The following is a 26,413-nucleotide window of genomic DNA, read 5'->3' on the forward strand; positions in this document are numbered from 1 at the left end:
TACGTGGGTTTCCATAAACAAATCATTATTTAGATGTATTCACATTCTTAAATTACTTTTAACCTCTTGATGGATTTTTTCATTTGGGGATAGTTTGGTTCATTTGGTTCATTTGCTTCCAGAAGGTGCATGCAAGAGAATCTGCATTTTCCTTTTACTGTCAAAGGATTGCAAATTGTTTTCAAGACCGTTGTATAATCTTCACTTACACTAGGAATAACTATAAATAAGAATTTTTATCATGTGCTTGCCAGCACTGGGTTCAAAAATTTTTGTAATATGATGATTCAATAGGTTAAAATGGCATCCTGTCTTCTTTTAAATCCCATGGATAACTGTGAGTTTAATCTTCATGTACTAATTTGTTTCTACCGTGTCTGACTCTTTGTGACCCTGTGGACCATAACCTGCTAGGCTCCTCTGTCCATGGGATTTTCAGGCATGAATACTTAAGTGGGTTGCCATTTCCTGCTCTGGAGGATCTTTCTGACCCAGGAATTGAATCTGCATCTCTTCCATCTCCTACATTTACCACTAGTACCATCTAGATATTTTTATTTAAAATACTGTTGGCATCAGGTAGACTGAAATAATTAGATCAAGTGAAATTTCCAGTCACCTGGGATTGTACATAATCACATACAAGTCATATATTAATCCTAAAGGCCAAAATATGACAATAAATATCTATCTGAAGATACTTATGATCAGCTATACATAAAATGAATGGGAATCACAGTTGAATTCCTCTTTTCAGGGGAGGCATTTGCAAAGCCCAAATTCATTTTAATAGCAATTCATCTATCATATTCCATGCAGTACAAATAAAATATTAAATAATACAGTCCTGGGGAGCTCAGATAAGTGAAATATTTTCTTTTTCAAACATTTCAGTGAAGTACTTTTAGGGATCAAGTTTTGTTCATTTTATTCTCAGATTACAAACAAGTTTCTTAAATTGATGTAGTCTAGCAGTGTAGAAGTTTATATATCAGAATATTTTCTGATATCTATAGAAGCGACACCTGGGCGTGTGACAGTACAAAAGGCCAAATGTTCCTCTTCTATTAATTCCTGCTCCAACATTTCCCTGCTGTCCACTTAATTCCCCTGAAATCTGTTCTTAGAAGATGTACTGAACATAAAAGTCAAAAACTCACTAACAGCAGGATAGCAATACCAAGTTATTTAATTTGTGTTGGCTCTCTCTTTATTCTTCTCTTAAAAATAGTTATGAACTCATTGCTGAAATGAATGATACTGCATCTATGCCATAATATGCAATAGTTACAATGAATAAAAATCAATATGGCAGGAATATCAACCAGTCTGAAATTCTCCCAACCTAATAGACAAGAAAGCTGTCCACCCATGTGTATGCCTAACATTGAACTAGATTTAAACATGAGGTCTGTACACAATGGTACTCTTGTTAAATACTTATGAATTCTCTATATACTCACATGCAAGAGACAGGCTATAAAATTAGTTGGGTATTACATAAACTGTGTTTATTGTATCTAAACATATATTTTTGTACATATGCTTATACGAGTGTCTGCATCTCTATACAACTACCCTCAACTTTAAATCTGTATTAATTTCTTAATTACATATAGACATTATGTTAATCTATTCATTTAAAAATCACTTAAAATATATTTCAAACTGGTAATAACAGTATCATTGAAGAGTGGATTTCAAGGTGTATTCTATGTTTTTATATTTCTGTATTTTTAAACAAATTATAAATGTGGATTATTTAGGGAAGCCAGAAGTGCTTGTCCGACTCTTTGAGAACCCATGGTCTGTAGCCCACCAGGGTTCTTTGTCCATGGAATTCTCCAGGCAAGATTACTAGAGTAGGTTGCCATTCCTTTCTCCAGGAGTTCTTCCCCACCCATGGAACAAACCCAGTCTCCTGCACTGTAAGCAGATTCTTTACCATGTGAGCCACCAGGGAAGCCCTATATGTAAGAGAGGAAATTGAGGTTTATCCATAATATAAGTCACATATTTCAAAATGGAGATGTTCTATTTCATCCATGAAAAAAAAATTCTAAGAGCTAATACCACCATTTTGTACAGATGATTTTAACTACTCTGGAATAGCTGGAAGATTTAGTGTGCTGAGTCAGTGCTCAACAAATAACATCACAGAAGAAATTGAAAGGATGATAATTTACCAACATTGATGCACACCTTCATAAATTACAACCCATTTTGATACTTTGTATTATTTAGTTTCCATGCCTATTCATATCCCCTTTTGCAGATGAGGAAAAATGGCCTCTATGCAGGGGACATGTGACATGAGTAATCCATGCCAGGATCTAATCTTTGCCATGTCTTCAGATCATCATGCCTGGTACTTCTTTCCATCATGTTAAATGTATACCACCACCAGTAAAGAACTATGTTCTTCAAACCAAAATGCTTTCCTTTTACTTCCAGATCTTTGAGCATTATAAACTAACTCGAAGCACATGGACTTACTAGGGTAAAAACCCCCTCCTGACAGCCCAGCATACAGGTATTCAAAATACTCATCTAAAAGAAGCGAATTTTAATGAAATGTGTCTTTAAACTCAATATCTACTTCCTTTTCTCAGCTTTTATTTCTTCCTATTCCCACAAATGTTAGCATATGACAGAGAATACAACCTAGATACTCAGTTCACAGAAAATAGATAATAATACTGATAAGCTCTTCCACAGTTTTCTGTTAGGGACCCAACAAAACACCTACAAGCTGAAATCCGTTCAGAGCAAGAGAAGGATCATTGTAGAACACATAAACTGAACTATACATGGACAATTCCAATGCAAGAGGAGTGCAGTTTTGCCCCCTACTCCAGGGCAACTTCTTGAGATATTTTTGGTTGCCACAGTTTGGGGGTGCTGCTACTGGCAAACAATCTGGGGGTGCTGCTACTGGCATCTAGTGGCTAGAAAACAGAGATACTACTAGGCCCTCTACAATACACAAGAAAACTCTTCCATGTTAAAATTGCATAGGCTCAAATATCAATAGCACCAGGGTTAAGAAGCTCTCATAGACATGTGTAATACAACTACAAGAAAGGCACATAATTAAGCAAACCAAGGAGTCAAAAGTCCTCTACTTATTTTTTTTTTTTTAAGAGAAAGGACACTTTACACATGCTCTATCTTAAATCTCTCAATTTCTTTCTCTCACTTTTTACTCAACTACACTGCATCAGATACATGCACTTGAGATTAGTAAATTTTTCCAGGTCAGTAAGTTCAATGTGCTCTCCTAGTTCTGCTGAAGTGTACATGCATGTTTAGATTCTAAAGGACAGTTGTATCAGGTTGCAAAATAGGTATACTTCAGTCTTCTAATCATCAAGTCAAATACAGGACAAGTGGGGCACACAAACTTGTGAACACGTGGCTTATATTTTACAAACCATAAAATGAACAAAAGCATAAGAATGATGTTTGTAAAAGCCAAATGAACAGTATTTTATATTTACTATATATAACACCCGTCACATAAAGAATTTATAAACTTGAACCAAGTGATTCATTCATTCTCATGCTTCCAATTTATCCATCCAAACAAATAGCACATCAGAAGGAATAATAATTTTCAATATGTTTTATGTATAGATTTTGATCAAGCACTGGTGGCTATCAATCATGCTTACAGTTGTTGTAGCTAATTACTTTTAACATTCCCTGAATAGAGTTTCCTGTTAGCTACTTTTACTCTACAATTATATTCCCTTTGCTACTGGGTTATCTTTAAGTGGGCATTTTTGTTGCATCTAAAATAGCAAATCCTCATTTTTCTACCTCCCATCATTGTCAACAAAGAAAATCAAACTTGGCCATTGGTATCATTTTATGTTTTCCTCCCCTTTAATTTAGCTACCTCTGTGAAAAAGCATCATCACTATGTTTTATGGCATATTCCTCTAACAAGGTCCATTAAATGAATGCCTTATTAACTGAAGAAATGGGTTGAGCTGTACTAGGTTAATTTATCTTCAGGAAGTCTGAAATTTAACCTATAACAGAAGGCTTGAAAGAAACCAGTGATGATTGGTTCCTGAAACAGAGCATTAGACTATAGAACTAATTCTCTTCCAACATCACATCCTGCCTCTCTCCTCTCAACAAGGTACATACAAGATCTAGTCTGGACCTCTAACTCTTGATTCAGAATTATGTATTTTCTCTGATAAATCCACTGAAACAGAGGCAGACAATTACTGCATAAGGAAAGCCCCCTGCTTTGAAAAATCTGTGGGTGATCCCAGAGTGGAAAATAAAGGTTCCAAAACACAGTCAGAGCCTGTAGGATTTTTTTTTTTTTTTTTTTGGCTGCATAATAAAATCTTTCTGTGATCTGTCTCTCTCAGCTCGAAGCAGTGATGCCATCACCTGAGCAAACCAAAAACCAGAATAATTTTAGCTAAGATTTTCACTTTAGTATTTCTACATTTTTAGCAGGGAAATAGCAAGGAGATGTACTCTTGATTAATCTGAAGTTCTTTAAATACAGCAGGCATGGATATAAGGAAATACTTTAATAATTAGCCAATACAATTTTATCTTTCACCTGTTACATGACTGATTTTCCTAGTTCCACATCTGCACGCACCACACACACACACACTCACATGCAAACGTGCATAGGGCATAATTTTACCTGGTTTTTAAGACATGAACGTTAACACGAAATAATTGTTATTTCCAAACTCAAACAAGTCAGGTTCAGGAAGTTAAGAAATGAATCAGAGTTAACAAACAAAAGGGCATGTACTAAATAAAGTGTTTTGCTGAGCACAGGAGCCTACCTAATTCCTTTTCATGCATCATTTATAGTGCCCTTTAAAAGAAAAAAGTTTCATCTTAAGCTTTAATAAGCATTTATGGAAGCATTTCATGGCGGGGGGGCGGGACGCGAGGGGGGAAAATAAAAGAGAGAAAAGAGAAAATGAGCTTTGCCCTGCTGCAGCTTCAGTGCTTAGATACTGTGTAATTTTAGAGGATACTGGAAAGGCAATAATTAAGAAGCACTATGGAAATTTCAATTTCAACGTCCCTGTTTCCGTTCTGACAACGCTTTCCCTCACTTTTACAGACAGCCATAAATGACAGCTTATTCTAATATCATCACGATTCAAATGAGCCCTGCGGAGTATCCTTCCAACTTCTTCAGGGGCAAGACTGATAACAGCACATCATCCACAGATAAACATAAACACAGACCCAGCTGGGTTATCACGCTCACATCCCATAGATAGGCTTTATGGCAACGCTCCTGGTTAAGGGGCAAAAAAAAAATTGTTTTTTTCAAATGTATACTAGCGCTAAGGCTCAGGAAGCATCATCTCCAACTTTCCCATTCGCGGCAGATCCTGTGAAAGCAACCCGGAGAGGAAGATTTCACCAAATATTGTATGGACTCAGCCCCACTGCACAAAAATCTTAATGTCACTCCATGGTAAAGTGTCATTCACGGAAGCCTTACCTTGGCTGACTTTGCCCTAAGTGGTGGAAAGGAACTTAATTTACGAGCATCATAGAGGGGACTTTGCCGGTGCTCGCGCTCGCCGCGCTGGTCCTCGGAGAGCCCCGGGCTGGCTCCGCGCTCCTGCGAGCCAGGCTCCGCGGCTCCGCGGCTGCAGCTTCCGAGCGCGCCTCTGATTGGCTGGCACAGCCTGTCCGCCTGATGCTCGGCTTCCCAGTCTCTCCTCCTTCCTCTCCTCCCAGGCTCTCGCGACCGCTGCCTTTCCCTCTGCCTCTTTTTTTATTTTTTTCCCTCCCATCGTGCATACTTTGGGGGCTGCAGAAATTCCACAGCACACAGATCGGACACCCTACAGCCCCCTCGTAGCAAGGTCGTGCGGAAAGCAGCGCATTCATGAAATAGTTTATATATATATATATATATATATATATATATTTTTTTTTTTTTTTTTAAAATATCCTGGACCGGCGGCATCAGCTTCAGTTCCACTGCTCTTGAAAAATGACGGCCAGGACTCCGTGACAGTTTAGACCCTCAGTTCTCCGCGGGGGAGGGGAAGTGCGGGACCAGAAGGGGTTTGACTGTCAGATGGAGTGGGAGTAGACATTGGGAGGGAACGAGAGGAAAAGCGGGCAGGGCAGGCACGGACGTGGCAGGCTGGTAATAAATTCTCCTATTTCCGTGCAAAGTCGTCACAGCTTGCTAAACATTCAACTGCTGGCTCATTCATCGGTGATCCCTAGTCCGGTGGTAGCCGTGAAATTGAGCTTGAGTGATGCCCTTTAACGCCTTACCCCAAACTACCCAAGGCGTGGAGGGTTTATATGAGTGAGAGCTTTCCCTTGGAGGTCAGCAGTATATTTGTGAAGACGAATAGGAACCGCAATCCCTTTCCTACTCTCCTTGCTTGTACCAGGAAACACACACACACACACACACACACACAACTTCTCACCTCCCATTACTCCAGAATAAATGTAAATGGTTTGTAATGTACATAGCTTTTGATAACAAGGATTTCAGGCCTGATGGGAAATGATTTCAGCCCTTTCTTCCAACACAAAGTCACCCACACTCACTCATTAAGAACATCAAGCAGCCCCATTTAAAGCCGTGTAGTAAATAAGTGTAGGAGTTTATCTAAATGGAGGGATCATTTGGCAGATACATTCATTCAGAATTACACAAGACCCTCAGTCATTCCAGCCACAAAGAGAACAGCATTACTTGCTCTGGTTAGCTGATACTATAAACGCTCCCAAGCCAGATATGTGTTAGAGGGAACAGGCCCTCTACAGGCCTGAAAACGTGGATTCAAATTCTGTCTCAGACTGTTAGGTATGTCAGAATCTGTCTAAGCTGTTTCAATTCTCTGAGACTACAGCACTTTCTCTTTAAAATCTGGAGAAAAATGCTCACTTTAGAGGATCTCTGCAAAGATTAAGTAAAATCTGTGCAATTTTATTTTATTATTTATTTATTACATTTTGGCACCCCTATGCAGCATGTGGGATCTTAGTTCCCAGACCAGGAATGGAACCTGAGCCCCCTGCAGTGGAGACACAGAGTCCAAACCATCGGACCACTAGGGAAGTCAGAAAATGTGTGCAATTTGAAGAGAGGATGTTTTGAATCAACTAGTGTTATATTTGACTACCTTTATTTGGCTTGACTGATGTGGAATGTGGAGGGATTTAATTTGTTTTGGGGCTTGGGTACAATTAAACAAACCAACAGAAACCATGAAAGCAGCACTTGGATTGGATTATCTCTAATTGTGAAAAAATTGCACATTTAAGTGCATTGTTGAGCCTAAGGAAGATGTTAGGAGTCAATTAGAATTTGAAAAACTCCAAAAATCTAAACTCTCAGGGAAAAGTTGTAGGGAAACAATAGCATCAGAAATAATGAGCCAAAGTTGTATTATGTTTTGTATATTCTCTCTCATGCAGTTTCTGATTTAAATGAGATTTCCCTGGCATAGACATAAAATTGTATTCATTTGTGGTTATTGAAAAGGATCCACTTCAAATCTTCCTGTGTTGATGAAGGCCGGGGAGGACAAAGAAAGGAATAGTTATGAAAGATAAAGAGGATAGAAAGATGAACTTTTGGTCTGTGTGGGGTCATGTAGTTTAATTTAAAAATTCCATGTGACATTCTCTAGGGAAGCCTAACTCTTTTATTTGGCTGCATCTGTGCTTGGTCATATCCAACTCTTTACAACCCCATGGACTGTAGCTCGCCAGGCTCCTCTGTCCATGTGATTTTTCAGACAAGAATACTGGAGCAGGTTGCAATTTCTTCCTCCAGGAGATCTTCCTGACCCAGAGATTGAACCTGTATTTCCTGAAGCTTCTACATTGAAGATTTTTTATCATTGAGCCATCTGGGAAGCCTTTAGCTACCTTCAGTTGAATACAATAGAATGTTTATCAGTTTGCTACAAAAGCTTTTCCTAAGACACCAGCACTGAGCATCCTAGGGACACACTTGAAACTGATGTGTTTTTGTTAGCCTTCCTTGGTGGTTTTCCCTGGATAAGATCATAAGGAACACATTGAGTGAGCAGTCATAATGGAAGCCAACAGGTACTTGGTCCTGAATGGGAAGACATGGAGAAGGATCTGTGAGCTTCACCAAAAAATACAAAATATTTCCAGGAAAAGAACCCATTCCCCGAGGGAGGATTTATATCCATGAGACAGCACTCAGATTAAAGGCTTCAGTCAGACTCTCCACAAACCCAATGATGAAACGTACAAGGGATTGAAATGGCTTCTGAAGTTTGCTATTTTGAATCCGCACTGACTTTCTCTAGCCCTAGAAAAGCCAGGCCATCAGCCACTTAGTGCGTCTCTTCTGTTTTCAGGTTAAAAAGCAGAAAGTACATGAACTTGTGTGGAACATGCTGCTTGGGGAAAGCCAGGTGGTAGGCAGGTGCTTATTTCCTCCTTATGTCAAAGATAACTTCAAGAAATTGGACAATGCATCAGTCAGCAGAATTTATTACAGAGTTAATCTCTGAAACCGAAAGCATGGACGTTTCTGATCCCGCGTCCCCACTTATGTTACCTTGGGAGAGTTATAAGAATCACTTTCGCTAGTGACAGGGAAGCATCTAACATGAGATTGATGCTAGTCAGACTAGAGAAACTCAAAAGATAAAATTGTAATGCTAAACTGTGGTGGTTCTCAGAGAGTCAGACTCAGGAAACTGTCTCCTTAGATGCCATATCATGTTTAGTTTTACCCTGGAAATTCAGGAGGCTGTGCGAAGTTTTCAAACATAAATAAAGAAGGAATGTAAATGAAATGCATAAATATCCCTTGCTATAATTCAGTGCTTAGGACAATTAACTACACAAACATGGTGCTATAATTGAATTTTAATTGAAATGATTATTGAAATTACAATAATAACGAGAAAGTGATCAGATTTCTGTGTAAAGAAAAACAGCTGGTAAAACATGAAGCAATACAGGATTTCCTTTGCAGCTATTTATTTTATGTGCTTAGGTGACTAATAGTGCATTACATATTTTTTTAAAGAATAAAGAAAATTTACATTGATAAAAAATAGTACCTCTACGAATATACTTTAAGATGACCTAATAAAGTTAACCTTTATTCATTCAGATTATAAATTGCAAAGCACTGGGGAAATACTGATGCAAAAAAATTAAAAAGAGATCAACAATATTTCAAAGTTAACTATATGTGTAATTAATTTTAAAAAAGTAGTGCCTTCCTTACTCAAAATAATATTTAAATTAATAAAAACACCTTTTTAAAGTTTTCTTCAGTGCATGTAACTATCAAAATAATGAACGTGATTTGATCCCATGCTGCTGCTGCTGCTAAGTCCCTTCAGTCCTGTCTGACTCTGTGCGACCCCATGACAGCAGCCCATCAGGCTTCCCCGTCCCTGGGATTCTCCAGGCAAGGACACTGGAGTGGGTTGCCATTTCCTTCTCCGATGCATGAGAGTGAAAAGTGAAAGTGAAGTCATTCAGTCATGTCTCACTCTTAGCGACCCCATGGACCACAGCCTACCAAGCTCCTCCGTCCATGGGATTTTCCAAGCAAGAGTACTGGAGTGGGGTGCCATTGCCTTCTCCAATTTGATCTCATGGGCAGTGTTAAAACCCTTATGAAAAAAAGTAACTACTTCAAGCTAGGGTCCACTAGTTAGTATATTTTCACTTATCTTTGAACCCAGTGTCCTTATTCTATCTCTTATATAGCTACAAGTATCTATTTTATGGAACTCAGACGTACATACTATAGAAACTAAGGTGTTTTACTTTTCCCTTTGTCAGTTTTTAACACTGATTTGATCTCATGGGCAGTGTTAAAAACTGACAAAGGGAAAAGTAAAACACCTTACTTTCTATAGTATGTACGTCTGAGTTCCATAAAATAGATACTTGTTGCTATATAAGTGATAGAATAAGGACACTGGGTTCAAAGATAAGTGAAAATATATTAACTAGTGGACCCTAGCTTGAAGTAGTTACTTTTTTTCATAAGGGTCACACAAAGAATATGCCAGGATTTTTTAAAATAGCTGAAATAATGTCAGTAAACTTGGATAATTCGGTAAAAATAAAATAGTGCAGTAAGACAAGAGATAAGAAAATATTTTCCCAACTTGCAAAAGCAGATTGAACATGGAGTCTCCAAATTAGAAATTACTGAACCAATGTGAAACCTGGCCAAGTTATCAGGTTACTTATTAAAGAGATGAATGGACTAGTAAGGCAAGAAAACAGTTAGGTCACCTGAGTCTGTATCACATTCACATAAAAGTCATTTCAAAATAACCTACTGCTTTCTATGACAGACATGTTAGGCAGGAACTCGGGGAAAGCCACATGACATGGTCTGTCTATATGTCATCATCATCTCTCACGATTTCGTTAAAGCCCACATGGAGAATTTAGTTGTGGTTATCATTCAGTTGCTATGTCATTTCTGACTCTTTGTGACCACATGGACTGCAGCACACTAGGCTTCCCTGTCCTTCACAATCTCCTGGAGCTTGCTCAAACTCATGTCCATTGAGTTGGTGATGCCATTCAACCATCTCATCCTCTGTCACCCTTTTCTCCCCCTGCCCTCAATCTTGCCTAGCATCAGGATCTTGTCCAATGAATCAGCTCTTCACATCAGGTAGACAAAGTATTGGAGCTTCAGCATCAGTCCTTCCAATGAATATTCAGAATGATTTCCTTTAGGATTGACTGGTTGGATCTCCTTGCTGTCCAAGGGGCTCTCAAGAATCTTCTCCAGCACAGTTCGAAAGTATTGATTCTTCAGTGTTCAGCCTTCTTTATGGTCCACTCTCACATCCACACATGACTACTGGAAAAACCATAGCTTTGACTATATGGACCTCTGTCAGCAAAGCAATGTCTCCTCTTCAATATGCTGTCTAGCTTTGTCATAGATTTTCTTCCAAAGAGAAAGTGTCATTTAATTTCATAGCTTCAGTCACCATCCACAGTGTTTTTGGAGTCCAAGAAAATAAAATCTCTCACTGCTTCCATATTTTCCCCATGTACATGAAGAATTTTAATACAATTATTTAGTGTAGCAACAGGCTAGGCCTCATTCTCACACATTTAGAAATGTGTGAGAGGAAAGTATCTGGTAGTAAGCTCAGAACTCTACCTGTAAACAGGATAGTGGCTTTTATCAATGGTCTGAACACTGTCATCAGCCATAGAAATTTTATACCTGAAGCTAGTGCATTTGGATCAAGAATTGGTCTTGAAAAACTTAAATGCTATCTCAAATCTAACAAAGAAGAAATACAAATATGGATCCAGATGTAGGGGTCTCTTAAAAATATGGTCGTGGAGACAATTCTTTGACTTGTGAGTAAGACTTCAGATATTTCTACTGGTGATAATTTCAGTAGAAATCAACTGCATGATATGGTCATCAAAAATGTAAACAGGCATCCTTAGAGAAAGCAAAGCCTCTATATGAGGGTGGTAAGGATCTTAACTGTAAAATATTGAGAATGTACCTGGAATTTTGCATTTTAAGAAAGCTTGGCTAACTGGAATACTTTTAAGTTGTCCTTATTTTGTGAGCTGTATCATGATACATTGATTTAGTTGACAGAACCACTATATCTACTCTCTCTCCCTCAGCCCTAGGATAGCGTTCATTTCTTTCTTTCCCTGCTTCCCTGGTGGCTCAGATAGTAAAAAATCTGCCTGCAATGTGGGAGACCCAGGTTCAATCCCTGGGTCAGGAAGACCTCCTGGAGAAGGAAATGACAACCCACTCCAATATTCTTGTTTGGAGAATTCAATGAACTGAGGAGTCTGGCAGGCTACAGTCCATGGGGTCACAAAAAGTCAGACTCTACTGAGACAGTAACACTTTCACCTTGCCCCTACTTTATCCATCCTCTAGGGGTTGGAACAAAGGTCACCTTTTCTGCATAAGCACTTAGCTACAACAGGTGTGACAAGACTCTACATTTTTTGAGGGCATAAAATATGTTTCAAAGTTTGTCAATATTGCATTTAACAAATTGTGTTACAGTTAGAGGTAACATGGCATAGTTGTTAAGAACACAGAAAAGCGAAAGTGAAAGTCGCTCAGTAGAGTTCGACTCTTTGCGACCCCATGGACTATACAGTCCATGGAATTCTCCAGACCAGAATACTGGAGTGGTAGCCTTTCCCTTCTCCAAGGGATCTTCCCAACCCAGGGACTGAACCAAGGTCTTCTGCATTGCTGCTGCTGCTGCTGCTAAGTCGCTTCATTCGTCTCTGACTCTGTGTGACCCCATAGACGGGAGCCCACCAGGCTCCGCTGTCCCTGGGATTCTTCAGGCAGGAACACTGGAGTGGGTTGCCATTTCCTTCTCCAATGCATGAAAGTGAAAAGTGAAAGTGAAGTCGCTCAGCCGTGTCTGACTCTTTGCGACCACATGGACTGCAGCCTACCAGGCTCCTCCGCACATGGGGTTTTCCAGGCAAGAGTACTGGAGTGGGTTGCCATTGCCTTCTCTGCTCCTGCATTGCAGGCAGATTCTTTACCAGCTGACCCACTAGGGAAGCCCAAGAACACTAGAGTAGATAGCCTATCCCTTGTCCAGAGGATCTTCCTGACCCAGGAATTGAACCAGGGTCTCCTGCATTGCAGATGGATTCTTTCCCAACTGAGCTACCATCTGGAACCAAACTTGGGAAGCTATACAGTTATATATGCTTAGTTTCTTCTTCAATAAAAATCACATAGTTACCTATCTTTTACGCTTCAGAAGATATATTATATAAGTTATATAATGTAACATAAGATTTGCTGGTAGCTCAGTGGAAAACAACCTGCCTGCCAATGCAGGAAACATGGGTTCCATCCCTGAATCCAGAAGATCTTCTGGAAGAGGAAATAACAACCCACTCTAGTATTCTTGTCTGAAAAATCCCCAGAGACAGAGGAACCTGGTGGGCTACAGTCCATGGGGTCACAAAGATTTGGACACAACTCAGTGACTGAGCACACATGTACACATGTGTATAATGTTATATAACACTATATTATATATATATATATATATATATATATATATATATAATGTACTTAAAACTGGGCACATACTAACATATATAAACTTGCTTCCTTTATCACTATGTGTTTGCATATCTGTTTGCTAATTGAATGCTAGCTAGGAATGACCATCTGGTACATCGTATATGCAAATGCAGCTTGATGTAATTGAAGTAAGTCTATATTGGAGATAGGAGACCTAGGATTAAGCCAACTATCTACAACTCATAGTAAATATACAGTTGCTTAACTAGCTTGTTTTACTCTCTCAACATGCTACCTGACTTGTAATTTTGGAGACCACCCTTATTTACATGGAACTTTTGCAATTCTTAAAGAGTTTTACCAATTAAAAAAAAAAAAAAAAGGTCTAGCACAGTCCCTGGCATATAAAAGGCTTTGAATAAAGGTTAGTTGAACCCCAGATATAAATGCTCAAATGTGTTCATTAAATACATTGTATTTGATTTCTATACTTAATTCTGTAGCAGAAAAAGGCAAATCACAAATAAGCTCTACCTAAGAATTTTTTCTTCAGATAAAATAGCTTTCATGAAGAGTACTGGGGACGACATTCACTCACTTGGTTCAACCTCCAATATGTATCTATATTTACCTCTCTCCTGTTATAGAATGGAAACTGACATTTCAGTGACCTGAATTATTGTATGATTCTTAACTATAAAGGAAATGTTATATTCCACACAGCATATACTGTTTACAATGCCAGAAAAGGGACACACACTTAAAAAACATTCTATAATCTCAATTTATAAAAACAAGAGTTATTTAAAGTTCAGTTAATTAGAACTTATCATTAACCAATCTCTGATCTTTTCAGAAGTGTATTTAATTTGCTAATGTACATTTGTGACCATCTCAGACATAACAGTGGTATATGCTCTTTTTTTTTATTCAAGTATAGTTGATTTATATCATGTTAGTTTCAGGGGTCGGAGAAGGCAATGGCAAGCCACTCCAGTACTCTTGCCTAGAAAATCCCATGGATGGAGGAGCCTGGTAGGCTGCAGTCCATGGGGTCGCTACCAGTCGGACGCGACTGAGCGACTTCACTTTCACTTTTCACTTTCACACAATGGAGAAGGCAATGGCAACCCACTCCAGTGCTCTTGCCTGGAGAATCCCAGGGACGGCAGAGCCCGGTGGGCTGCCGTCTATGGGGTCGCACAGAATCAGACACGACTGAAGCGACTTAGCAGCAGTAGCAGCAGCAGTTTCAGGGGTTCAGTAAAGTAATTTAGTTCGGCTACCTCTTAAACTTACTATTATCAATGTTTTCCCTAAGAACACCTCATGAGACACTTCGAAAATTGAATCATATATCTTATCTTTTAAATTTTAATATTCCAGAATTTTCTAATTAAAAGGACTTATTAAATATTTTCAATAAAATGCCAGTGTTATTTACAAAGCATAACCTTCTTTCGGTCATTGAAGATTGATGCTGTTTCCAAGTTTGCAATATTACAAATTATGCTTCTATGAATGCTTCTTTCCTTGGGTCTCTGACTAAGGCAACTGAATAGACATCTGCACGTAGAACTACTAAGCACATTTTGTGAATATTTCTTAAAACACATGATAATGTTATTGCTCCCAAGAACCATTAAGAAGAGTAAAAGATTAATTGGTTCCTCACTACTCTTGAGCAAGAATATCTCTTTTTCAATTTGCTTACTCAGTGGCTTAAATTATGTCATTGTTTTAATTTCTATTTGTGTGATTACTAGAATATTTATTGACTGCTTCTTTATATTCTTCTCATAACTTTCTGACCATATCTATTCTCCTAGTATGTTATTGCTAATTGAGAATATAATGGACTTAAGTTGTTTTAATGATTGGAAGACATTCAGAAAATTGAGTTCAATATGAGTTTCTATACTTCTCACATTTAGCCAAAAAAAGTCTGTGTGTACATACTTATGGACTTCTCAGATGAATCAGTGGTAAAGAATCCAGCTGCCAAAGTAGGAGACATGGATTCAATCCCTTGAACAAGGAAATGGCAACCCAAGCCAGTGTTCTTGCATGGAAAATCCCATGGACAGAGGAGTCTGGTGGGCTACAATTGTGTGGGGTTGCGAGAGCCAGATGTGACTTAGTGGGTAGACTACCACCATCATGTCTATGAACATTAAGTGCTTGTGTGACTGGCCTGATACCATACAGAACACATTGCGTGGGGCTGCAAGAGTCAGACATGACTTAGTCAGTGAGCACACATGCATGTATGTGTTTATAAATTTATATATTTAAAACTTTGTGTTTATATATAAATAAAATAGATGTATACATACACACATATGTATATTTTTGTTGCTGTTATTTAGTCCCTAAATTCATTCGACAGTTTGTGATCCCATAGGCTCTAGCCTGCTGGGCTCCTTTGTCCATGGGATTTTCAGGCAAGAATACTGGAGTGGTTTGTCATTTCCTTTTTGAAGAAATCTTCCTGACCCAGGGATCAAACCTATATCTCCTGCACTGGCAGGGGGATTCTTTATCACTGAGCCACCTGGGAAGCCCACGTATGCATATACACAAATGCAAATATATAAATGTTCATGTGTGCATGAAGAGATTCATTCAGAAAATACATACAGAGTATCATATAGCAAGTACTGATGTAAGTTCCACTGACAGATTATAAAGAAGTAAGGCAGATTTTCTGGCTTTAGGGAAAAAAAAAAAAGAAAGAAATCATTAAACTGCAATGCAACATCATAGATCCTATAAGCTATGTATGTATGGACAACATTTTTCACATATTAAGAAATTGGTAAATTATTTTCATAACCTCTTTGGAATGAGGTTAGAGAATAGAATTGATAACATGTACACACACACACACACACACAGCTGTCCTAATAGAATCCTGATATTAGCTTTGATGTTTGTCCTCACATCATGACCAGCTGCACAATTTGAGGAAGGGTGAAGAATGAACATATCGGGATTTGTTAGAAAATATGGGGATTTGTTAAACATTAAGATTTTCAAGATGGCCATGACAACATTTAGCCAAACATGGGGCCAATCTGAATGTGGAAGCGTGTGGGATTATAGCACCTGTATGTTCATGAAGCAGCCTGCCTCATCACTACCATCAATCCAATAGATCAAGTTCAATTCATCTTACTTTATTAATAATTCACAAACCATTCACTGAACCCTATCTCAAGTTCTTCCTTTTTAAAACCTGCCATATTCCACCATCATCCCTTGCCTACACTTTTGTTATTTACACAGAAGGATGATTGTCAGTCACCATGAGTTCTGAATTTCCATGCTAGATGATGGCTTTTGCAATTTAACTGTCAAAGTAGAGAGATCAAAGCAAGTGCTCACTGTTAGGAAGGAGCTGGTCTGGCAGGGACTCTTGCCCACACTTTCGAAGACTTAATAGATAACCAAAATATACTGGCTGAATATGAGGTGGTTGATTATACCTCTGCATGCTGACTTGCAAGATGATAAAGCTTTTGGACATTTATAGCTATAATCCATAAAGATATAGTGAATGTCTTTAATTTGGTAGAAGAATGGAAAAGAGAAAGGTACATGTAATTTATTTAGAGAAATAATTAACTATACCATAATGGAGCTCAGACGGTAAAGAATCTGCCTTCAATGCAGGACACCCAGGTTCAATCCTGGGGTGGGAAAATTCCTGGAGAAGGAAATGGCAACCCACTCCAGTATCTTGCATAGAGAATTCCATAGACAGAGGAGCCTGACAAGCTACAGTCTATGGGGTCCCAAAGAGTAGGACAGGACTGAGCAACTAACATTTTCACTTTCACTTTCACTTTCACTAATGGAGCTAGGAATGAATCAGAGTTTTCAAGCTTAGTCCTGAAGAAAAAATGATGCTGTTATTAGTACGAAGAAGAAAGAAAACAGTACCTGGGTAGCAAATTATATAGACTCAGATTGAAATGATGCTGATGTTGAGGTCTTAGCTAGACACCATGAAGAGTTATACAAGAGTCACTAGACATCATCAAACTGCAGTTTGGGAAATAGCTTTAAGCGAGAGATATAATTTTTGAATCTTCTTCAGACAGTATCACTAATGATAAAAGTTGTTGCAGCCCCTAAAAGACAAGAGAAAAGTTTCTGCAGGACCAATGATAAATACATACTAGGTGGTGAGAGAAGTAGAGAGAAAAGGAGAAAGAAGGAAGGGATTGGAAAAGAGAGAAAAGAGAGATTGTATTTAAAAGGAGGCTGAAGAGATGATTAGAAAACACCAGTAAATCATAACATGATGATTTAAAAAATCACTCTTAAATAAACAACTTATCCTTGTACCTAAAGGAACTAGAAAAAGAAGAAAAAGCAAAATCTCAAATTAGTACAAAGAAACAAATCACAAAGATCAAAACAGAATTAAACAAAATTTTATATTGATGATTGATGGACAACATTTCTCGCACAATGTACAGAAGCTGGCAATGTAAAAATTGGAAACTCAAAGGTAATGTGGTCACTATGAAAAAAATGTCCAATTAAAAATAGACCAATATAACTCAGGAGAGATTTGCATAGTCCACAGCTTGCAAAACTGGATTTTTTTTTACTTTATTTTAATGTTTGAGAAGCTTGCTCTTCATTTGGAAATGTCTGATTAGTTATACTTTACCATTTCTTTGCTTATTCAGAGTTGTTTATAAAAGAATTTCCAAGTAGGATGCATGTATAATTAATCATAAAGTTAGAGAGTGTATTGAAAGCAATACATTGAAATGTGAATTCTATCATCTTCTCTTACCCTGAAGTGTAGGTGTATATGTGTTTGACTGCACAATAGTAAAGGAGGCTGATATACAATAAAGTTTTTCTATACTGCTACTTTGAGAGAAAACTTAGATTTTCTATCACAGAAAGTCTGATTATGTTTATATGTTTATAATATTTATAGAGGCCATCAACTCCATAAAGAACAGAACAAGCTAGAAGGAGAAAAGCGTCTCTGAAGTATTGACTACAAAATGGTGTCCTAAAGAAATTTCATGTAAGAGAAGTCTCTCAGTCATGTCCGACTCTTTGGATCTACATGGACTATTGCCTTCCAGACTCCTCCGTCCATGGAATTTTCCTGGTGAGCGTACTGGAGTGGGTTGCCATTTCCTTCTCCAGAGCATCTTCCCAACCCAGGAATCGATTCCTGGTCTCCTGCACTGCAGACAGACTCTACCATCTAAGACACCGTGGAAGCCTAATTTCGTATGGCCAGTGTTAATTCGGGACTCTAGGAAGACTGGTTAGATCAAAAGGGATTTCATTTTCCTGAATCTCAGTGTGCCTTATTATTCTTCTCAATTTCTACTGCAAATCAATGTTGTGTGATATGCTGAAACAATTTCTGTATAGGTCTCTTGTGCTGTGTAAGTCCAGTGTCTTGGTTACCATAGGTTGTGAGAATCACAGGACAGACTAAAGACAGCACTGAAAATCCAAGCTTTAAGTTCATTGCTTTACTCAGTGTTTGGCCCTTAAGGTAGCCACATCAAACTGTAAGTACTATTTTTATCAGAATATTGCATTCCTACTACAACATAAATATACACCACAAGTCATTGCCAGAAAGGAACTGTCATTGTGTTCCCTTGCCTATCTAAAGATTTCTTAAGCTGCTAATACTCAATAGTTGGCAGGTTTACACATATTGTCAATAAACACATGTTCTGCCCATCATTGCTAGCTAGGCATTGACATTGATGGTTTTCTTACCACATTCTTTAAATCAGGATGTCTCCTTTCTAAAGTACCCTAAATCTTTCTAGAGCATTTTGACTATGCTTAGAATTTTACTTTGCACATAAAAGAAACCCAATGATAGAAGTTTTGTATTGAAATATTGACCTCATTTAATGAACTATTTATGAATATCCCCTAGAACCTTATTGAATATATTGCACTGTAGTTGTTCTTGCTGCTGCTGCTGTTAAGTCCCTTCAGTCGTGTCCGAATCTGTGCGACCCCATAGATGGCAGCCCACCAAGCTCCCCCATCTCTGGGATTCTCCAGGCAAGAACACTGGATTGGGTTGCCATTTCCTTCTCCAATGCATGAAAGTGAAAAGCCAAAGTGAAGTCGTTAGTGTAAAATATTTATGCAATTCTTTTTTTTTTTCAAAAAAGCATAATTTTCTTGAAAACAAATGCTTAGATTTTAGATAGAGACCAACAGGTCAAATTCTGGCATTACCTATTATTTAGTGTGTTGACATTGATAAGCACTCGTTCTCAGCATATCTTTTGATGGTAAAATAGCTCATTTCTGGAGGAGAAATTGTGGTGAATACATATGTTGAAGGAGATAATTTGTGTAATTCACCTATTACAGTATCTGATAACATAGTATATACTCAATTAGCTATAAAATTAGACACAACCTTTCAGTCACTATTATCATTCTACCAAAGTCTATGCATATAAATGTCATCTTCCTAAACATTACTAAGTTAAAAGTAACTGCAACAGGAAGAAAAAAGTTACAAAAGAAAAACAGGGTATGATCTGGGGTGATAGCAATAGGGTTCACTTGTTGACATCTTGTGCTATTGAGATGCCCTGTATCTTTGAAAAGTGAAAGACAAGACTAAAGAAGGGATCTGCTGCCATCCACAATCTGTTCGGAGAAGATATAGATTTTCTCTATTTCAAATTTCCAGAGGACAAAAATCGGAGCCTGGAGATAAAGGGGATTGGTTTGCCAATCACAGAACCTGTAGAGCACAACAGTGAGTATGTGAAACAGACAAAAAGTCAGAAAAGGAACTCAAGCAAAAAGAAGCAATTCACTTATTGGGTGTGTTTCCTGCAAAGTTATTGCTACTTACATTGAAATTGATTATTGTGAACTTAATTATTTTAGGACATAATCTGTGTTGCTTCTGCCTAATTATGACTGAGTCATTTTGTCCAAAAATAAGTTTTAACAACTATACATCAGGAGGTAGAAAGAAAGATGAATGCACATTAACACCTCTGTAAAGGATTCAAATTTTTAATGTTTAAGAAGTGAAAAGGTGCCTTACGACTGCAAAAGTCATGTAAATCTGCAAACTTTTATGGAAATTACAACATATGTAAACATCAGTTAGTGGCCTTCCTTGTGTGTCTGTGTGAATGGAGGGTTGTGAGGTAGAAGAAGAAAATAAGAATTTTATAGCTTTAATCTGTTGGAGAAATATCAGACTGCTTTATAGATTATTCTGACTTTAAAACACAAATCTCAAGTGGATAAGTGACTTTACAACTACAGTAACTGTACTGTATTTCCAAACTGTTTCTTTAAAATATTCTATGATGACCATTTCTAAACATTTTATCTTTTCTTTCAGTTCAGTTCAGTTCAGTCACTCATTTGTGTCTGACTCTTTGCGAACCCATGAATTGCAGCACACCAGGTCTCCCTGTCCATCACCAAACTGGGAGTTTACACAAACTTATGTCCATTGAGTTGGTAATGCCATCCAACCATCTCATCCTCTGTCGTCCCCTTCTCCTCCTGCCCTCAATCTTTCCCAACATCAGGGTCTTTTCAAATGAGTCAGCTCTATGCATCAGGTGGCCAAAATATTGGAGTTTCAGCTTCAACATCAGTCCTTCCAGAAACACCCAGGAATGATTTCCTTTAGGAAGGACTGGTTGGATCTTCCTGCAGTCCAGGGGACTCTCAAGAGTCTTCTCCAACACCACAGTTCAAAAGCATCAATTCTTCAGCACTCAGCTTTCTTTTTAGTTCAACTCTCACATCCATACATGACTACTGGAAAAACCATAGTCTTGACTAGACGGACCTTTGTGGGCAAAGTAATGTCTCTGCTTTTTAATATGCTATCTAGCTTCGTCATAACTTTCCTTCCAAGGAGTAAGCATCTTTTAATTTCATGGCTGCAATCACCATCAGCAGTGATTTTGGAGCCCAAATAAATAAATTCTGACACTGTTTCCACTGTTTTCCCATCTATTTGCTATGAAGTGATGGGACCGGAGGCCATGATCTTAGTTTTGTGAATGTTGAGCTTTAAGCCAACTTTTTCACTCTCCTGTTTCACTATCATCAAGAGGCTCTTTAGTTCTTCTTCACTTTCTGCCATAAGAGTGATGTCATCTACATATCTGAGGTTACTGATATTTCCCCTGGCAATCTTGATTCCAGCTTGTGTTTCATCGAGCCCAGCATTTCTCATGATGTACTCTCCAGACAAGTTAAATAAGCAGGATGACAATATACAGCCTTGACATACTCCTTTTCCTATTTGGAACCAGTCTGTTTTTCCATGTCCAGTTCTAACTGTTGCTTCCTGACCTGCATTCAGGTTTCTCAAGAGGCAGATCCGGTGGTCTGGTATTCCCATCTCTTTCAGAATTTTCCACAGTTTATTGTGGTCCACACATTCAAAAGCTTTGGCATAGTTAATAAGGCAGAAATAGATGTTTTTCTCGAACTCTTCCTTTTTCCATGATCCAGCAGATGTTGGCAACTTAATCCCTGGTTCCTCTGCCTTTCTAAAACCAGCTTGAACATCTGGAAGTTCATGGTTCACATATTGCTTAAGCCTGGCTTGGAGAATTTTGAGCATTATTTTACTAGCATGTGAGATGAGTACAGTTGTGTGGTAGTTTGAGCATTCTTTGGCATTGCCTTTCTTTGGGGTTGAAATGAAAACTGACTTTATCCAGTCCTGTTGACACTGCTGATAAGGCCAATGTTTCAAATTTGCTAACATATTGAGTGCAGCACTTTAACAGCATCATCTTTCAGGATTTGAAATAGCTCAACTGGAATTGCATCACCTCCACTAGCTTTGTTCGTAGTGAAAATTCCTAAGGCCCACTTGACTTCACATTCCAGGATGTCTGGCTCTAGGTGAGTGACCACACCCACACATTATCTGGGTCATGAAGATCTTTTTTTTTTATAGTTCTTCTATGTATTCTTGCCACCTCTTCTTAGTGTCTTCTGCTTCTGTTAGGTCCATACCATTTCTGTCCTTTATCGAGCCCATCTTTGCATGAAATGTTCCCTTGGTATCTCTAATGTTCTTGAAGAGATCTCTAGTCTTTCCTATTCTATTGTTTTCCTCTATTTCTTTGCATTGATCACTGAGGAAGGCATTCTTATCTCTCCTTGCTATTCTTTGAAACTCTGTATTCAAATGGGTATATCTTTCCTTTTCTCCTTTGCTTTTCACTTCTCTTCTTTTCACAGCTATTTGTAAGGCCTCCCCAGACAGCCATTTTGCTTTTTTGTCTTTCTTTTTCTTGAGGATGGTCTTGATCTCTGTCTCCTGTACAATGTCACAAACCTCTGTCCATAGTTCATCAGGTACTCTGTCTAACATATCTAGTTTCTTAAATCTATTTCTCACTTCCACTGAATAATCATAACCAATTTGATTTAGGTCATACCTGAATGGTCTAGTGGTTTTCCCTACTTTCTTCGATTTAAGTCTGAATTTGGCAATAAGGAGTTCATGATCTGAGCCACAGTCAGCTCACAGTCTTGTTTTTGCTGACTGTATAGAGCTTCTCCATCTTCCGCTGCAAAGAATATACTCAATCTGATTTCGGTGTTGACCATCTGGTGATGTCCATGTGTAGAGTCTTCTCTAGTGTTGTTGGAAGAGAGTGTTTGCTATGACCAGTGCATTCTCTTGGCAAAACTCTATTAGCCTTTACCCTTCTTCATTCTGTATTCCAAGGCCAAATTTGGCTATTACTCCAGGTATTTCTTGACTTCCCACTTTTGCATTCCAGTCTCCTATAATGAATAGGACATCTTTTTTTGGGTGTTAGTTCTAGAAGGTCTTGTAGGTCTTCATACAATCATTCAACTTCAGCTTCTTCACAGTTACTAGTCAGGGCCTAGACTTGGATTATCATGAAATTAAATGGTTTGCCTTGGAAACAAATAGAGATCATTCTGTTGTTTTTGAGATCGCATCCAAGTACTGAATTTTGGACTCTTTCACTGACAATGATGGCTACTTGATTTCTTCTAAGGGATTCTTGCCCACAGCAGTAGATATAATGGTCATCTGAGTTAAATTCACCCTTTCTAGTCCATCTTAGTTCGCTGATTCCTAGAATGTATATTAACTCTTGCCATCTCCTGTTTGACTACTTCCAATTTGCCTTGATTGATGGACCTAACATTCCTGGTTCCTATGCAATATTGCTCTTTATAGCATTGGACCTTGCTTCTATCACCAGTCACATCCACAACTGGGTGTTATTTTTGCTTTGGCTCCATCCCTTCATTCTTTCTGGAGTTATTTCTCCACTGATCTCCAGTAGCATATTGGACACCTACCAACCTGGGGAGTTCATCTTTCAGTGTCCTGTCAATTCAGTATCCTATCATACTGTTCATGGGGTTCTTAAGGCAATAATACTAGAGTGGATTGCCATTCCCTTTTCCATCCACTAGAGAAGGTAATGGCAATCCACTTTAGTACTCATAAAACTAAGTTACTGATGAAAGAAACTGAAGACCAAACAAACAGATGGAAAGGTATACCATGCTCATCGATTAGAAGAATATTATTAAAATGACCATACAAGAAAGGCAATCTATAGATCCAATTCAATCTCTATCAAAATACCAGAGGCATTTTTTATGGGACTAGAGCAAATAGTTTTAAAATGTTTATGGAAACACAAAAGTCCCTGAATAATCAGAACAATCTTGAGATAGAAGAACAGACCTAGAGGTTTCATGCACTCTGATTTCAAACTATATAATACAAACTAGAGTAGTCAAAACGGTATGATACTGGCACAGAAACAGACACACAGATCAGTGGAACACTACAGACAACCCAGATATGAATCAACCACTTGTGGTCAGACCTGTGTGCATGCTCAGTTGTGTCTGCTCTTTGCAACACCATGGATTGTAACCTGATAGCAGGCCCTTCTGTCCAAGGGATTCACCAAGAAAGAATACTGGAGTAGTTACCATTTTCTTCTTCAGGGGATCTTCTTAACCCAGGAATTGAACGTGTGTCTCTTATCTCCTGCATTGGCAAGGAGATTCTTTATCAACTGTGAGCTATGATCAAAGAGACAAGAATATACAATGGAGAGAAAAGACAGCCTCTTTAATAAATGATTCTTTTGTGTGTAGCTATTCAGTTTTCCTGATACCAAACTGGACTATTCTCTTGCTGCAAACACAAAAATAAATTCAAAATGGATTAAAGACTTAAGTGTGCTGCTGCTGCTGCTGCTAAGTCGCTTCAGTCGTGTCCGACTCTGTGTGACCCCATAGATGGAAGCCTACCAGGCTCCCCCGTCCCTGAGATTCTCCAGGCAAGAACACTGGAGTGGGTTGCCATTTCCTTCTCCAATGCATGAAAGTGAAAAGAGAAAGTGAAGTCACTCAGTCGTGTCCGACTCTTAGCGACCCCATGGACTGCAGCCTACCAGGCTCCTCTGTCCGTGGGATTTTCCAGGCAAGAGTACTGGACTGGGGTGCCATTGCCTTCTCCGAAAGACTTAAGTGTAATACCTGAAATTTAAAAACTTCTTAGAAGAAAGCAGGCAATATACTCTTTGACATTGGTCTTAGCATTTTTTTTTTTTTTTTTTTGGATATATCTACTCAGGCAAGGAAAGTGAAGTGAAAGTTGCTCAGTTGTGTCCAACTCTTTGTGACCCATGGGCCATACAGTCCAAGGAATTCTCCAGGCCAGAATACTGGAGTGGGTAGCCTTTCCCTTCTCCAGGGTATCTTCCCAACCCAGGGATCAAACCCAAGTCTTCCACATAGCAGGAAGTTTCTTTACCAGTTGAGCCACAAACCAAATCCAAAATAAATCAATGGCACCACATCAAACTAAAAAAAGGTTCTGGGCAATGAAGGAAACTATCAACAGAACAAAAAAGCCAGCTACTTAATGGAAAATATTTACAAATAATAGACCTGATAAGGGATTAATATCCAAAATACACAAAGAACTCATACAACTTAACATCAAAAAAACCATTAACAAATGAGCAGAGGACCTGAATAGACATTTTTTTTTTTCAAAGAAGATATTCAGATGGCTAACAGGCATGTGATAAAATGTTCAGTATCACTAACCACCAGAGAAATGCAAATTAATCACAATGAGATTTACCTCATGCTTGTCAGAGTGGCTACAAAAGAGAAAATAAATAAGTGTTAGTGAGGATGTGGAGAAAAGGAAACACTCATGCACTGTTGAAGGGAATGTAACTCGTTAAGCCACTGTGGAAAACAGTATGAATGTTCCTCACAAAATTAAAAATAGACTACCATACAAATTCAGCAATTCCACTCATAGATATTTTTCCAAAGAAACAAAGACACTAATTAGGAAAGACACAGGCACCCCTATATTCATTTCAATGTTATTTGTATATAATACCCAAGATATGAAGGAAACCTAGTTGGCTATTAATAAATGAACAAATAAGATGTGATACCCACCCCCCACCAACACAACTAAATAGTAATCAACCATAAAACAAGCATGAAATCTTGCCACTTGTGATAACATGGATCGACTTGTTATTATGCTAAATGAAATAAGTCAGGCAGAGAAAGACAAATACTGCATGATTTCACTTATATGTGGGATCTAAAATCTGAAGCAAATAATCAAACAAGAGACATATTTTTACATACAGAGACTAAACAAGTAGCTGCCAGAATGGAGAGGGGTGGGAGAACTAGAGAAATGAATGAGGGAGATTAAGAGGTACAAACTTCCAAGTGCAAAACAGATGAATCACAGGGATGAAATGTATAGCATGCGGAATGTAGTCAAAACATTTTCAATATCTTTGTATGGTGACAGTTGGTAAATAGGCTTATCATAGTAATCATTTTGAAAGTTATGGAAATATTGAACCACTCTCTTGTGTACCAGGGACTAATAGTGTTATAGGTCAATTATACTTCAAAACAAACCAACCCACAAAAAACAGGTTAGATTTGTAGTTACTAGACATGGAGGTGGGGGACGACGGAATTGGATGAAGGAAGGTATTCAAGAGGTATAAAGTTTCAGTTATAATATAAGTAAATATAGGGATGATCTATGGCATAAATATAATACTGTTGCATGTTATATAGGAAAGTCAAGAGAGCAAATCCTAAGAGTTCTCATGACAAAGAAAAATATACTTCTTACAGTTCTTTAATTTTTTAGCTATATGAGATGATGGATATTCAGTAACCCACTGTCGTAATCATTGCAAGATGTGTGTCAGAAAATCATTGTCATACAACTTCAGCTCATGCAGTGCCATATGTCAATTA

At 38.2% G+C, this 26,413-nt stretch overlaps 1 protein-coding gene across 10 annotated transcripts in view; it reads right to left on the reverse strand.

Annotated features, from left to right (window-relative positions):
• The window catches only part of CDH18 (cadherin 18), a 1,278,664-nt gene that overhangs the window by 597,255 nt on the left and 654,996 nt on the right, over positions 1-26,413 (reverse strand). For 2 of the 10 annotated variants that reach the window (XM_086362518.1, XM_086362515.1), the window contains exon 1: positions 5,507-5,700. The exons of 7 other annotated variants lie outside the window; for them this stretch is intronic. The gene's annotated coding sequence lies outside the window, so the exon portion shown is untranslated. Of the gene's footprint in view, positions 1-5,506; positions 5,702-26,413 lie in introns of those variants that run through there. One more of the 10 variants, XM_086362511.1, reaches the window with a different exon arrangement.

Source organism: Bos grunniens, chromosome 20 (assembly GCF_055505025.1).
Source record: "Bos grunniens cultivar Pamir isolate PY7600 chromosome 20, Bosgru_T2T1.0, whole genome shotgun sequence".
NCBI classification, from domain to species: domain Eukaryota; kingdom Metazoa; phylum Chordata; class Mammalia; order Artiodactyla; family Bovidae; genus Bos; species Bos grunniens.